Raw genomic sequence first — 15424 nt, 5'->3', positions numbered from 1 at the left:
ATAACAACAAATTAATACCACAAAAATATAGACACGGTCCTCAAACCATAAGGATTCACCACTGAGGAAACGCAGTGAGGCACCCGAATATCGCTAATGCGGCTACGGCTAAGTACCTGAACCTACATTACGAGAAAATGTAGCCCATAGGAAAATATGTAGGTCAGCACTTTGGAATGCACTGAGTATGTGGGGGTGCATGCAACAATGTAAATATCATTATCAATTTCATCAAAATATACATATGTACAATGATGGCTCACTTGGCTTGAGTTAGATTGAAACATACTTTTTATGATCTCATAGTAAATAAATCATATGATAAAAACTTCATAAACCATCATAAACAACTCAAGACTCAGAGTGACTAGGTAATTCAAGAAACTCAACTATTATGGAAATGAGAGGTTCTTATAACCGACATAAACTATATAAGCTATATGGAATCCAATATTTTTCCCTCCTAAGGAGATAACTCCACATTGGCGGGAGCGTCGTACTCTTGCCAGGGAGTACAACCTCAATTTTGTGATCACAATCTCATACTCGGTCTCTGGCCCACAAATATCAATACCAATCCTACGGTGGCACCAAGTTAAAGGGGGAAATACCATATTTTCCGCTCGGTGCTAAATACTACTCCCACACACAAGCTCAGAATGCATTAGGAAATCCACCACAAATATCACAACGGTCTATCATGTAGATCAAATCAAATCTCTTTCTCATTTATCAAATTATAACCAATTTGTGGATTCCTAACTCGACTCAAATCAAAGAAATCTTTCTCAATATCAAAATATATCAATTCATTAAATAATAGAAACGTCAGTAACTTTGAGGAAATATCAAGACTCATTGTAATAACTCAATCTCATGAATCAATATACTCAATAATCCAATTTTTCATAAGAAAGCTTAAAGCTTGACACATATATTGAAAGCACTTGAAATATCAATTCATGGTAGAAATATGAAATTAACAATATTAAATATCAAGTCATAACTTGGGAATAATAAAATAATCATATATAACAAAGCTTGAACAATTTATATTCGCATAGACTCATGATGATGTAATTTGGGTATAAACCCACTTGCAAAATGATATAAATCCATAATAGAAATAAAAGCTTTGGGCACAAGAAAGAAATGATTGCTCTTGTTCAAAACCCCACATACCTTAATCTTTGAAATTGGATGAATTCTAGTGCTTGAGACTCTATCCACACTTATAATAAATGATTCTCGAAACCCACACTATGAGGAACTTGGTTCTTAAAGATTTATGGATGATTTTTGAAAGATTAATGTTCTTGAATAAAACCTTAGATATATTTTCTTAAGAGAATTGGAAGAGAAAATAAAGAAATTAGGGTTTGGATGAGGATTCTCATATATATAGGGGCCTCCAAAAAATGGGAAAAGACCAAAATACCCTTGCAAAAATGTCCTTTAATTGCTGAAAAAAATTGCTGACGACATTTGTGACAAGTCGTCCGACTTGAGACAAGTCGACACAAAATGTCATCACAAAAGGGTGGAATTTATAACTTTCTGCTTAAGGTGACGAAATTTTGTGACAAACCGTCAGACTTGTGACAAGTCATCACAAAATGTCGTTACACATTTTCCAGGCTGACATGCTGGAGTAAAATAGGCATAACTTTTTGCTCCGATACCAGATTTAGGTTAAATTGGTGCCGTTGGAAAGACAATTCAATTATATATCTGTTGGTGGATCATGAGCTCAAAATTTCTTAGTGTAACAAGAGATATTCTTGTTTGAAGTTGACTATACCAAAATCCTTCTCAAGAATTCAATCAGTAAGGGATGTTTTGATTCACGTAATTGCTAGGATATCTTTAAGGCCTTAATACACATCACCCTTTATTAGAAAACAACCAAAGCACTATAATTTATTTCTCATGAGTTTGATTCATGGTGGTACTATTGGTTAAAGTTCTCGGGGTATTACAGTTCACATGGGCACTGAGTACGAATGCCTAAACGTACTAACCTATCTGATTAGTTGAGTGGATGATAGCTAAATACTGGTTATGTAGGATTGAACTATAATTAGTATGGACGAAAACTGTAGAGTATTATGTATATGCGGTTAGGTCTGAATGGATAACATGAGATAATGAGCACAAATATAGGTAAAATGTATTATCCGAGGATGCCTGACCAAGTGTATAACATGATTCTAAAATACTGGTAACTGAACAACTGATAACTGCACACTATGGTCAAGCAAACCTGAGACTAAACTGAGTTTTGAATTGAATATTGAACTGAGACTCTAACTGAGTTCTGTTGACTATGTGATAGAGGCTGACACAAATCGAGGATCTAAATAGACACTCATACTTTGTGCTTTCTTGACTTCTCATTTCATGAAAAATTTTGATCGTCCCTTCGATAACTAAATTCAACTCCTTACTAGTCATTCGTTTGCACACTAACCTGACATTCAAGCCTATCTACATAACTACAGCCTCGTGCAAAACAAGTATGAAAAAATATTTCCTTAACATAAAATATTTACTCTCCCTTATCTAAGAAAATAGTTCAACATTACATCCTTTCGTAAGGAGAATTCACTGAAGGGTTGAAACATGAGGACTTGAATCATGAATGGACAATATACAAGACTTAACACTTAACTAAGCCTGAGGAATAGAATCTGAACACCATGGGTTTATCAAGAGATCTAAAATGAGGATATAATGACATAGTCAAAATTTAGTTGATCATTAGGAGTGTAGCATGAGTCATGGGAACTGAGCATACTATAAGGCATGACATGAGTAAATAAGTCATGAGTTGCATAACCTGATCTTGGAGTTTCTGGGTTCATGGAAATTAATGCATAATAATGCGTGATCTAGAACTCCTTATACTAGGAATTATAAGCATGCATGATTGTTGATGATGTTCACAAATATGATCTATGATCATTGAGATGACACGTAAGGCATGAGTAGATATCGTGATAGATGAAGTATGAAACTTTGCATTGAGGTAAGGACGGGTTAAGAATCATCCTTCCCACTCCTTTTCTACACATATAGATATTAATATTAAAATCTAAAAGCCTAACTTGGTTAATTGTTCTACCATCTCCCCCTTAGCTAAAAGCCATTATTCTTAAGTCTGTGAATAGCTTAATAAACTCTAAACCAAACTAAAACCACGTTACTCTAGATTCTGAGATATAATAATACTCATAAACACTAAACTCATTCTTAAGGATTACATATGATAATATAAGGTCCACTTCTAGTACTTTCTTTCGATACATAATACTTAGCTTTATATTTATCCAACAATCATTATGTAGCAGCCTCAACACTGACTAACTTAAAATTCTCTACTCTTATTTCTACTAGTTTAATCTAGAGATTTAAATTTAAATCAACTAGAACTAAGGTACTACCCCTTCATCTAAAGATTGGTCCCTCAAGACACTTTAATGGGATGACTCTATTAATGAAATCAATTCTAAAATACTATAACTGAGCAATTTCTATATACTCGTCTTGCTGGACTAGATCTACCTACTAGGGGAGGCACTAAGAAAAGTTCTATTAAGATTTCTAATCTAACTTAAAAGTTGACTGTTATCTAAGGAGTTACAAAAGATAGAGAAACTCCTGAATCTAACAAGTCATATACATGTAAATGAAAGATCTGTAACATACCAGTGATTATATCAGGAGGACTTTCCTAATCTTGTCGGGATTGAAGTGCATGAAGCCTGTTTGGGCACTGCCCACTGGTGGTACTGGAAGTGGAACCCTGCTGATTCGGGTGACCAGACGAAGCTAAAGGATGGTCGAACTAAACCTGTTGGCGTAAATCCTTTCCCCTCTGAGCCATTACTCTACACTTCCACATCCTGTGGCCTGGCTTACCACATCTAAAATATACATCAGTGCCAACTCTACACACTCCCTTATAGTTCTTACCACATTCTCCGCAAAGAGGATTAGTACAAATACCCTTTCCCTTACTTTGTGACTTAGAGCTCAATGCCCTATCTCAATTGCCATTCTTAAACTTAAGCACTGGCGCCTTGACTGAAGGTGCAAATAGGGCTAAGAATCTCTGACAAAATTAGGAGCGGTTACTACCCCCTTGATCTTGGCTTAGAATTATTTGTTTAGCCCTCTTACTCTTCCTACACTCTCCTCCCTCGCCATGCTAAGGGTAATTCAATAACCCAGATAGGACAACAGTCTGTAAATTATTCTGAGAAACTACTAAATAATCCAATATTGTGAAAGTAGCTTTGAATTTAATGTGAGACATGATCATTCAGGGGATTTGCCTGAACGGGTGGAGAAACTGGCCGGTTTTGATCTCTTATTCCATTAGCTTTTTTAGGAGGCATGTTATGGAACCATAAGGAAGAGAATAATTAGACTATGGAGCTCATGCTCACTCGCACTACATGAATACTAAATGAAGGGAAACTTTTTCCTAAAATATCTAATAGCCTTCTGTCCATAAGTGTGGCGTTCTATACACCCATGCGCAAGATGCTACTTAACATGAGTTTTAGACTTTCTAGGACTTTGTTGAACCTTAGGCTCAGATACCAAGTTTGTAACACCTCGAGTCTATACCCCGGATACTACACGGTGCTTATAATCCGTAAGGACCACAAGCTAACCCATGACTAGTACCTTCTGTAATAACTGAATAACAATATTGTAATTATGTAGAAATTAGGCAGAAATCTATCATAAGTTTCAATCTAAAATAAATACTGAATATCAATACTGACAACTGAATACTGACACATATATCTGAAATACTTTAGTCTAAAAAGCCTCTACTGTCAGAATATAGAGTTGATGGGACACATCCCCAAATAACCCCGGCTACTAAAATAAACTGAATACTAATAACTAAAATAATAACTATGTCCTCGAACTATGAGCACTCACCACTAAGTCTGCAGTTAATAATCTAGGCTGCTAAGAGCGGTCAGGACGCCGTGTGTCTGAACCTATGATATAAGACATCATAGTGCAAGAAAAAGGTATGCATCAGTAATTTGAATATACTGGTATGGAAAATAAGGTAGGCTGAAATGTATGGGTTCATATGCCTGATCAATACTAATTGAATGACATAAGTACGACTGAATGAGAGTACATGCATAAATACTTATTCTGTAACTAAGATCACGGTAACACTGGATATTGAGTTCTAAATACTGATTACGTGATATCTGAGTTTACTGATACTATATTACTGATAACCGAGTAACTGTATCTGATAGTCCTAATTATTGTAGAGCTAAACTGAGTTTTATACTGAGACTAGAACTAAAACTGAGACTGTGGGAAGTAATCATCTAACCGACATACCTCTTTCTGAATAGATTAGGGTCCAACATGTAACCCCAGTTGGAAGGGTGTCAGTACCATGCCACGGTAGAAATAGGTTGAGTCCCTCTCTTCTGATGGGTCCTCTGAATAAGAATAGTGGTGCCCTTTACTAGCAGGTAGGACAACTTATCAACCCTCAAATGGTAAGTTAATGTCTCAACCTACCCTGGCTACATAGTTTTGGAATGCAAGGACTTCTTCTAAGGATCACACCCTCTTTTGGAAGGTGAGTCCCTATCCTTGGGTTCACTCAGTGCTGAATCTAACTCCAAAGTGAATAGATACTGGACTGATTTCTAAATTGTTCTAGGCTGGACTAAACTGTGACTAATCATGTTAACTAACTAGACTGAATAGAGCTCACTGGTTCTGAATTGATTACTAAATAAGTTCTAAACTGATTACTGAACCACTGATCATGATATGACTGATACTATTCTGTAATTAACACTGCCTCTAAATATACAGCTAAATTGTTGGGATTAAATACCCCCAAGACTCGATAGCATGAAAAGTAAATCACTACATGACTTTAGTAGAATAATGGTACTAGCTTGCTAATAATACATTCCCTTACACACTTTTTGTGAAACACTTAATATACATAAGCTTGTGCATGATTGAAATCATGCAATAACATGTTATGCTTGGCCTAGTCAAATCACATAAGCATTTTGACAAACACTTGGGGAGCAAGGTTATTTCACATATCAATAAACATTTAGTAATATCATGGATTCAACATTCAACTTGCAATTCAAGAGTTTAACATGTAGTTCACAAAATTAAATTCACAATTAACTAGTTTGCAAGAAACTTTGGACAAATCATAGAATTAGATCACCATTAACATCATAATCATTAATATATTCAAGATCCAACATAAAGTCCATGAAATCAATTAACTTCTATTTTAAAAGAGTTTCTTGAACTTCAAGGGTGGAATAAAACCCTTGGATGAACAATTCACATACCTTGGTATTCAAATTTGTGAAGAATGATGGAGGGTTTATGAAGGTAGAATCTTGAATTGGAGATCCTAGGGTTTGATTTTTGAGAAATTTTGAGAAAGATCAATGGATTTTGCCTCTAAAGAGGCTTAATATCATGTTTTAGGGTTGACATAAGGTGGGAAAATGCACAATTACCCCAGAGGATGCGGCTCTTTAATGACTGAAAACCAATTTAAACGATGCATAGACCAACACGCCACAACATTGGCATCGATGTGATAGCCAATGCACCACATCAAGTCTGCATCGGTTCACTACAATTTTCACTGTGAGCAAGGGAAAAATACTCATCGGCGTGATGGACGATGCGGTACATTAAGATCGTGTTGATCCACTTGTTTGAACTTTCAAATGTGTTTCAAACGAAGTCCAGAAAATCTAAAACTTATTTGAGAACACCTACTGACATTCCTGATTATTATTCAACCTAAAAATCATCACTTTAAGGCCATGAGGGTCATGAAATCGAGTCTCCAACTTACAAAGGCTAAAATAACACTATGTCTAAATACTTAGCTAGAATTTCTAAGTCTAGTACCCCTTAACAAGCTTTAAAGGACTGAGCTAAGCTTAGGATTTTGTGGGGTATTGCAGGAGTGAAGATGGTTATGCTCATGAAGCTGTGAGTTGTAGGTTGACTACTATAGAGGATAAAAAAAAATAGGAGTAGGATTCTTAGAAGACAATACCTTTAGAGTATAATTATAAAGAGGGAGTTTAGCATTTAGGTGTATAGTGAAACCCCATTGTGTTGAGAATCATGGTTATAGATTTGATGAGGGGATATGTCCATAATTCTAGGATTGTGACTTTGATCTAATGGGGAGATGGTGAATTAAGTTATTCCTAAATTTTTCTTATATTCATGATACTTATGTTTGGTTCCCGGCATGACCCTTCGTATGTTAGTAGGATGCTGGTTGTGAAAGCCTGATGATGTTTTAAGTAGGGAGTAGATGCTTTTCAATATGGAAATTTTGATGTAATTTCTTTAGCTAAAGTTATAGGAGAAGAGGGGAAGATGGAGATAAACTGTTGTTATATAAAATAGTTAGGAAGGATATATGTGGTGAAAGTCTATGTGAGGGTGATTGAATTTACTAGTCTTATAGGGAAGATCCATGAAGTGAGGGTAGTAAGGATAGGCTTGAATATGGTGATTGCTGAAAACACAAACCCATGAACTATGTGGTTAGTGCTCCCTAAATTAAAACCCAAGGGAGTTTGATTATAGTAGTAAGAAGGAAAAGTATTCTTATAGGGGTGTAGAATAAGGGTCCCATAGCATAAGCTAGCATCTTTTACTCTAGGGTAGGCTTCAATATAGAAGTACGATACATTTAGACTTAAGCTCTTGCAGTTATGTATTTAGCAGGGAAATTATAAGATTGGGATGTTAAAATGTGGTATTCATCGTTGAAATCATAGTAGAGAAGCGTTGTTAAAATTTAAAGGCAATTAGCTGTATCATTTCGGGTAGAGAATGTTTCTAATCTATTCTCATGTCCCGCGGGAATCTCATCGCATGTCTTGTACCAATCTTAATGAGGCTGAGGATTCTTAGAAAATTTCATGTCTTGCAATGTTTTGATCATGTTTCATAAAACACATGCCAAAATCACGTCAATGTCAAGTTTCGTTATCTCATGATTTGTGCTTACATAATTTACTGGGTGATACCACGAAGCTCTTTTGAAATGTCTACGTATGTTTCACTGATAAAAATAAAAATTCCTAATGAGAAGTTACGTCATTTATTTCCTACTTCTATAGCTTCAACAAAATCCTACCCATCATGCGAGGACGAATGATTCCAAGGGGGAGATAATGTAACTTACTACATTTTTTGAGCTAGATTTCAAACTGTCATTCCTACACGTATAGAACCAAACCCAATGATTCTTTGTTAATATATGTGTTGCGATCAATTCTATAGTGTGTTAATACTTTTGGATATGAATTTAGGTAAAAATATCTCCTAACTCAAAGACAAGTTGAGAACGTTTCTATCGATTAAGTTTTATTGAACGTTTAAGCTTGGGTCAATTTCATCAAACATTAATTCCTGTACATAATGAGTTACGTGGACTACTATATACCAAAATATATTTCTTTGAGTCCTCTTTCCAATGCAACTGGCTTCACCTTAATACAATAACGAAATAGAAAGTTATGCTTATTTTACTTCGGAGTTCTAACTCCCAAAAAGTGACGACAAAGTTGACTAGTTATCAACTAGGTGACGACTAAATTTGATGAGCCGTCAACTAAGTGATGACCCATCAGCTCTAATCGTCAGCCTAGGATAGTAAAGGGTAAATTCCAGCTGAAAGTGATGACTTAGGGTGATGAGCCATCACCTAACTGATGAGTCATCAACCTTGGTTGTCAACCGAAGAATTCTGCGATTTTCTTTGGTTTCTTTAGGGGTATTTTGGTGTTTTACTCTGCCTAAAACTCTTTCTCATGAATTAAATTGCACCCTAAATGTTGTTGATCAAATTTTATCAGTTTCACAACATCTTAAATCCTCTCCACTATCAAGAACAAAAATAAATTACGGTTTCCTCTAAGTTTAAGATTTCAATAAAAGGGTCAAGAGTTTGTTTCCAATCTTGAAGTTAAATAACATAAGGTGCATGAGGTTTTCCAAAACTATATGGGCTTATTAAAAATGTTTTGAATAAGGTTTAAAGTTATGAAATCATGTATTTACGAACCATTTTGAATTTATATTTTTAATTATGCATTGTGAATCCTTTTGATGATAATGTTTTACTCTTGAGGCCTTTCCCTCTTGAAATTGATTGTTACTCATATATATATGTATATGTATACATCTGATGTTTTGAAATGTGAATTTGAGAGCATGAATATTTGTTCTCCCTCTCTTGTTATGGCATCCTCTTGATTCGCATGTCAAGAATTGATGAGTTGCATATTTATAAACATGGTATTAATGTCTTTACTTTTGTTATGGAATTGATTTTGGTTATGAACTGTAAGAGAGGGAGTTTTCTTACTTACATAAATAAGAAGTAATGATTTAAATATTTGCATGGTTTGACACAAAATACCTGTCCACCACATGTTTGTCGAAATGTTGAAAAGAAAGAATCTTTGCATAGTTGGAAATATATTTTGAAACTAAGAACTCTCTTAAATTGTTAAATATTTTTGGTGGTCAACTGAATCGATTGGATTGAAGGAACAAATGCATATTATGATATGGCTTAGACATACGACTTGCAAATCTTGGTATGATGATACCAAATCAGATAATGCCATAATAGACTTAGAACAAAACACAAGTCAGATTTCATTTAGATTTTTAGAACTTGAGATTTTAAAGATGCATGTTCAGAAAAGGTTAAAAATGGGCTTAAAGAGATTTAGATGTTTACCCAAAGAAAGTACAAGTTGAAAGACTCAATTCTAGAAACCGTGAGTTGCCGACACAAGATTATGGTACCCTACTTTATGATCTTGTGTACCTTGATTCATGTCGTCCCAAATTGGGACTATGGTTAGGATCCCTGCTTTGTGATCCTGTGCACTACCATGACATGTTGATTTGATTGGGAATTTTGGCACCATGTTGTGTGATCTAGCGTGTCCCCGTTATTGATACTCTAATCATTATGGAAAACTTGGATTAGGGGCTTAGCCGCCGAGTCAAGGACAGATTCCATATATCTTGTGTAATTACAGATTATAAGGTGTACCATTTATCTTATAAGAATAAAAAAAAGTAGTCATGATTGCAAGAATGAGTTTCAAAATTTATCAAATTATGCCCATGTATTTTAAAATATTTTATGCAGACATGTTTTTATGAAATGCTCTCATCTATGTTTTATAAAAATATATTTTGTTTTCGGATTGCTCTACTTACCAGTAATTCTGTATTGACCCCCTTTATTTCTAGATCTGAGGCTTAGTCTTAAGGTCCCACTAAGTCATACATTAATTTGTCAGAGATCTATAGTTGGTGAGCCTCTCCTCTTTCGAAAGGCCTGATTTATAAGACATTCTTATTTTATTTTGATTCATGGTCCGACTGGGGCCTTGTCCCAATTTTTAGACATATGTTCTTCTGATTTAGTAGAGATTTCATAGATTGGTATCATGTAATTTGAATGTTAAGAACTTCCTTTCATATTGTTCAGTTGAATTATGAGATTGACCATGTTTTTGTATGTTAATATTCTGCATTTCTTTATGTTCTATGAATGTTGTGTATGATTGCCAGATGGAAAAGGGTTGAAAGATCCCGCAAATCCTAGTGATTTTGGTCCTTTATAGCATGTCAAAAGAGGTACTAGATTAAGAAAAAATCACCAATGTGTTAAGACTTAGAAGCATTTTTAGCCTTCTTAATTGGATGATCTTATTTTTGATCTTTCCGACCTTGGAATGTTCATTTTCAAGCTGATTCACAATTAGGGATGTCAATAGGTCATATTGGGTGAATTTTAAAAAATTTTGACATCGTTAAAGTCATGGTTGGATGCCCAAAATACTGCATCGATGCAATTAGGACGCAGTGTGTCAGTAATCGCGTTGACAGCATTAACGCGGTGCATTAGAAATTGCATCAACAGCATCGATGCAGCGCGTTGGGTATCGCATCATTGGCACAGTTGCTCACTTACATTCTAAATTTCTAGGGGCATTTAGGTCCTTTTCGCCTTACTCAATTCAACTAAAACACGAGATTAAACTCGCAAAGGGGCAAATAACATTAATTATACTCAAAATTCTCTCAAGAAATAAACCCTAGTTCATCAAGTTCAAGTCCAAGATCCAAGAAATCCCCAACAATTTCCACAAAATCAACAATCAAGGTATGTTAGGTGTTCATTATTGGGTTTCCTTCCATCCTTGGAGTTCAAGAACCCTTTTTCAAAACTTGAATAACTATTCCTATGCTATGAATTGAATTATTGTAACGCCCCTAAAATCTGTCTCGAGATGTCACACAGTTCTTAGGACCACATGTTATCCCAAGCTAACCCTTCTACTGGCATAACTCATAAGCAACTGAATGATATGCATAAAACGACTGAGTTTACTGTGCGAAAACATAAAAATGATGAAATCTAGGGAAAATACAATATCAATACAACTTTTACATTCTGGTAAAGTTTGAAAGGGGGACTGTGAATACATATCTGACTCTAACTGACATCAGTGAAGCCTCTACTATATGACTATAGATAGCTAGGACACGACCCCAACTATCACTAATCAATACTTTAGTAAGGAAGTAAAGTACATAAATAACGTCTAACTAAAGTACTCGAAGTAGGAGGACTCGTCATCTGTTGGCTGGAATCTGCAAGCTATCTGATTATGGTATGCATGCTACAATTCGTACCTAAATTATGAGATAATATAGCATATAGACATATATGTGGATCAGTACTTTGAGAATGTACTGAGTATATGGGGTGAATGCATAAGTCAAACATAATATCAATTATCATAATATGTAAAATGATGCATGCTAAATGTAAATGACATACATAAGCTGGGATATTTGAAATGCTGAGATATACAGCAATAGGAAGAAAAACATACTTTATAAATCATGTGAGCCATAACATTTAGTTCTAAAGGATGATCTTGTATTCTCTCTTTTAAGTCATACTGTCTAAGTGTAGAAAGGACTCACTCTAGAATCTGAATTCTAAAAGCTGAAATCTGAAGTTACTATCTTTCTTTAAAACATAAACTGAGTAAAACTTGTGAGCCTTTCCACTTAATTTCCTAAAAACTTTTCTGTTACTTTCTCTGTTCTAAGATCTGTAGTTTGAAAGGAAACTCTTTAAATTGTTTCAAAAAAGGAAATACTTCATCTCAATACTTTAAGAATCTTAAAACCATAGCTTCCAAAACATATGCTTTTATCTTAGGGCTTTAAGCCAATAGACTGTTTTAAGAGTAGGGGACATCTTTTGGAAGGTTCTTCTAACCGACATACACCATGTGAGCATCCATGGAGTCCCACGTCTTTCCCCTATTGGATAAGGCTATTCTACCCTTGCCATCAGAATAGAACTTCTATCTTAAGTGATCACAATCTGAGTTATCCACATAGAAGTGAGAATAATCTGAATCTTATGATGGCACGTAGTTCTGGGGTATGAAACCTTAGAATCATACCCAACTCGGTGATAAATACTACTCCTATTCTTATGCTCAAAATCGTAAGAAATCTTCTTCAAAAATAGCATAAAGGTTTACAAGAAAAAAATTATGCTTTTCTTTCTTTAAATCTCAAGTTATCTGAACAAAGTGGATTCTTATCTTAGATTAGGACCAAAAGGTCAAATCTTTGTCAAAATCTGTGAATAATCTTACTTGAGGGTGTTCATGGCACGAATAATATCAAAATAACAATCTTAACGATCCATGCATCAATCTTATGTTAAAACATCTTAAAATCCATGCTTGATAATATAAACAGTCATAATTCATAATAAAATCTGGAAATTACTGCATAATCCATAGAAATGTATATAGTAATGTAATTCAACTGCTAAATAATGGAAAATCTCATAATTTTGCAAATAATGATAATGGGTATAAACCCTAACTTGAATATTATGGGAAATCTCATAAATTGTAGTAAATTTGTAATTAAAATAAAGTTTTGGGCATAAGGATAAAAGAATTATCCTTGTTCGAACTCTACATACCTTGGATGATGAACTTGATGAACAAGCTTTCTTTTGAGATCCTATTTGTGCTCTTGAATGATAATTCTTGGAGTTCTTGCATTGGGAATCCTTAATCTTGAGTTTCCTTGGAGAATTAATGGAGGAATTTAGATTTCTTGGAGAGAATGTTTGACCTTTAGGGTTTTCTTTTTAGAGTTAATAGATGAAAAGTAAATATGATGAGCTTTGAATGGGTTTCTTTGTTATTCACAATCTGGGGCTTGGAAAAGACCAAAGAGCCCTTTTCTAAACTTCAAGTCGGAACTAAAAAATGAAATGTTTTCCCGATTTGGTTGGCCACCGCGATGCGCCACAATTGCGGTGGCTCACTGGAAAAGGATGAATGGGAACTGGGCACTCACCGCGATGTGCCACAATTGCGGTGCTCCTTGGATGGCTATTTTGGCCCTTGGCGCGATGCGCCAGAATCGTGGAGTCTCACTGGAATGGGAAAATTGGGAAAATAGGCTTCTCCGCTAGATGGGGCTATCATATAGGGTCACTTGAATTTGACAATTGCAAATTTTGCCTTCTCTGTGACGCGTTGAGAGTCCAGGTGGCACACTGTTTTACTAAAAACTCTCTAACTTCTTAACCGAGCGTCAGAATTGGGCGAATTTGGTATTGATGAAAAGCTTATTTAATTTCTCACCCAATAAAAAATCGAAATCTTGAATACTGCATGAAATAAATGTTATTCATCTTTGAAGCAAATTCTTGACATTCTAGGATGAATTTAAGCTAGAAAAAGTATGGGGTATTACAATTATGCTTATGTTTGTGTTGTTGTATGGGTTTCAAGTTAAGATCTTTAATGAGCTTCCATGAAATTATATTAGCATGTGTGTTGAATTATGAGTCTTTCATGTCAAAATCCTTGAATTTTCAAAATTACATGTTGAATTTATGAGGCCCTATATGTTATTTTTCATGTATCACAATCATGCTCCCCAAGTGTTTGATAGAATATCCAGGTGAATTGAATAGTGTGATAACGACATGTTAGCATGTGTTTCTCATTCATGTACAAGTTCATAACCTCCAAGAATTTGACAAAATAACTCAATGCTTGAATTATGAAGAAGTGGCTATTGTTATGCTTTCAATATTTGTTATGTTTGTCAATTATGCTATCGAGTCCTAAGGGTATTTATTACCTGAAATCTAGTTGTTTATTTAGTTATAGTAGTTATAGAATCATTCTAGTAAAGGTCAACAATAGTGGTACTCAGTCAATTAGCATAACTCAGTAAACTTAGTCCAGTTCAGTCAGTCAACATGATCAGTGTCAGTTCAGTCAAGCCTAGTATAGTCTAGTGCTCATTTTAGTGTCGATTCATTTGGAAGTAAGATTCAGCACTTATCGAACCAAGGGAGGGGGGCATTCCTGCTAGTAGAGCGTTTGACCCTTAGTAGAAGTCCCTACTTTACAGAAATACGTAGCCAGCGTAGGCTAAGTCTTCCTCCTACTAGATTAGGGTTGATACAATCATATATATTTCATGAGTCTTCCTGCCAGATTAGGGTTGACACAACATTGTTAGTATCACATGGAAAAGTCGTAACACCCTTCAAATTAGGGTCACAGGTTGGACTCCAACTCAATTTATAAATAGAGGTATGTTTGTTAGATTAACACTCCCACAGTTAAAGTTCCAGTCTCAGTATTCAGTAAAGAACTCAGATAGTTCTACAAAACTATGGCTATTGGTTATTCATAACTTAGCCATTAGAAACTAGTACTTTAGTATCAGTCTAAACTTTTAGTTATAAGTATTAAGTTATCAAAACTTAGTATCTCAGTTTTAGTCTAATTCAAATAGATGTTATATACACTGTATTGTATATTCAGCATGTACAGTAGTTACATTTTTGCATGTATTCTCATCTAGTTACTTCATGATGTTTATTCAGTCAGTTATCATCTCATGCATATGAACCCATGTATATCATCTTATCTCACTGAGCATACCAGTATATTCCACGTACTGACGCATACTCTTTCTTTGTGCTATATTTTCTCATATCATAGGTTTGGATGCTCAGGTTCCTACAAAGCATCTCAGGCTATCAATAACAGTCAAAGTAGTGAGTCCTATTTTAGCAAGGGTATCATTTAATTTTATCAATTCAGTATTTCAGTTAGTTTAGTAATCGGAGTTAATTGCGGACTTGTCCCATCAACTCCATATTCAGACAGTTAGAGGCTTTCAGACTAGAACAGTCAGTTTTCTGATGTTATTATCAGTACACTCAGTATTTAATTCAGTATTTTGAGAA

This window comes from Capsicum annuum, chromosome 10 (genome assembly GCF_002878395.1).
Source record: "Capsicum annuum cultivar UCD-10X-F1 chromosome 10, UCD10Xv1.1, whole genome shotgun sequence".
Classification (NCBI taxonomy): domain Eukaryota; kingdom Viridiplantae; phylum Streptophyta; class Magnoliopsida; order Solanales; family Solanaceae; genus Capsicum; species Capsicum annuum.
Note: the sequence above shows the minus strand (reverse complement) of the source record.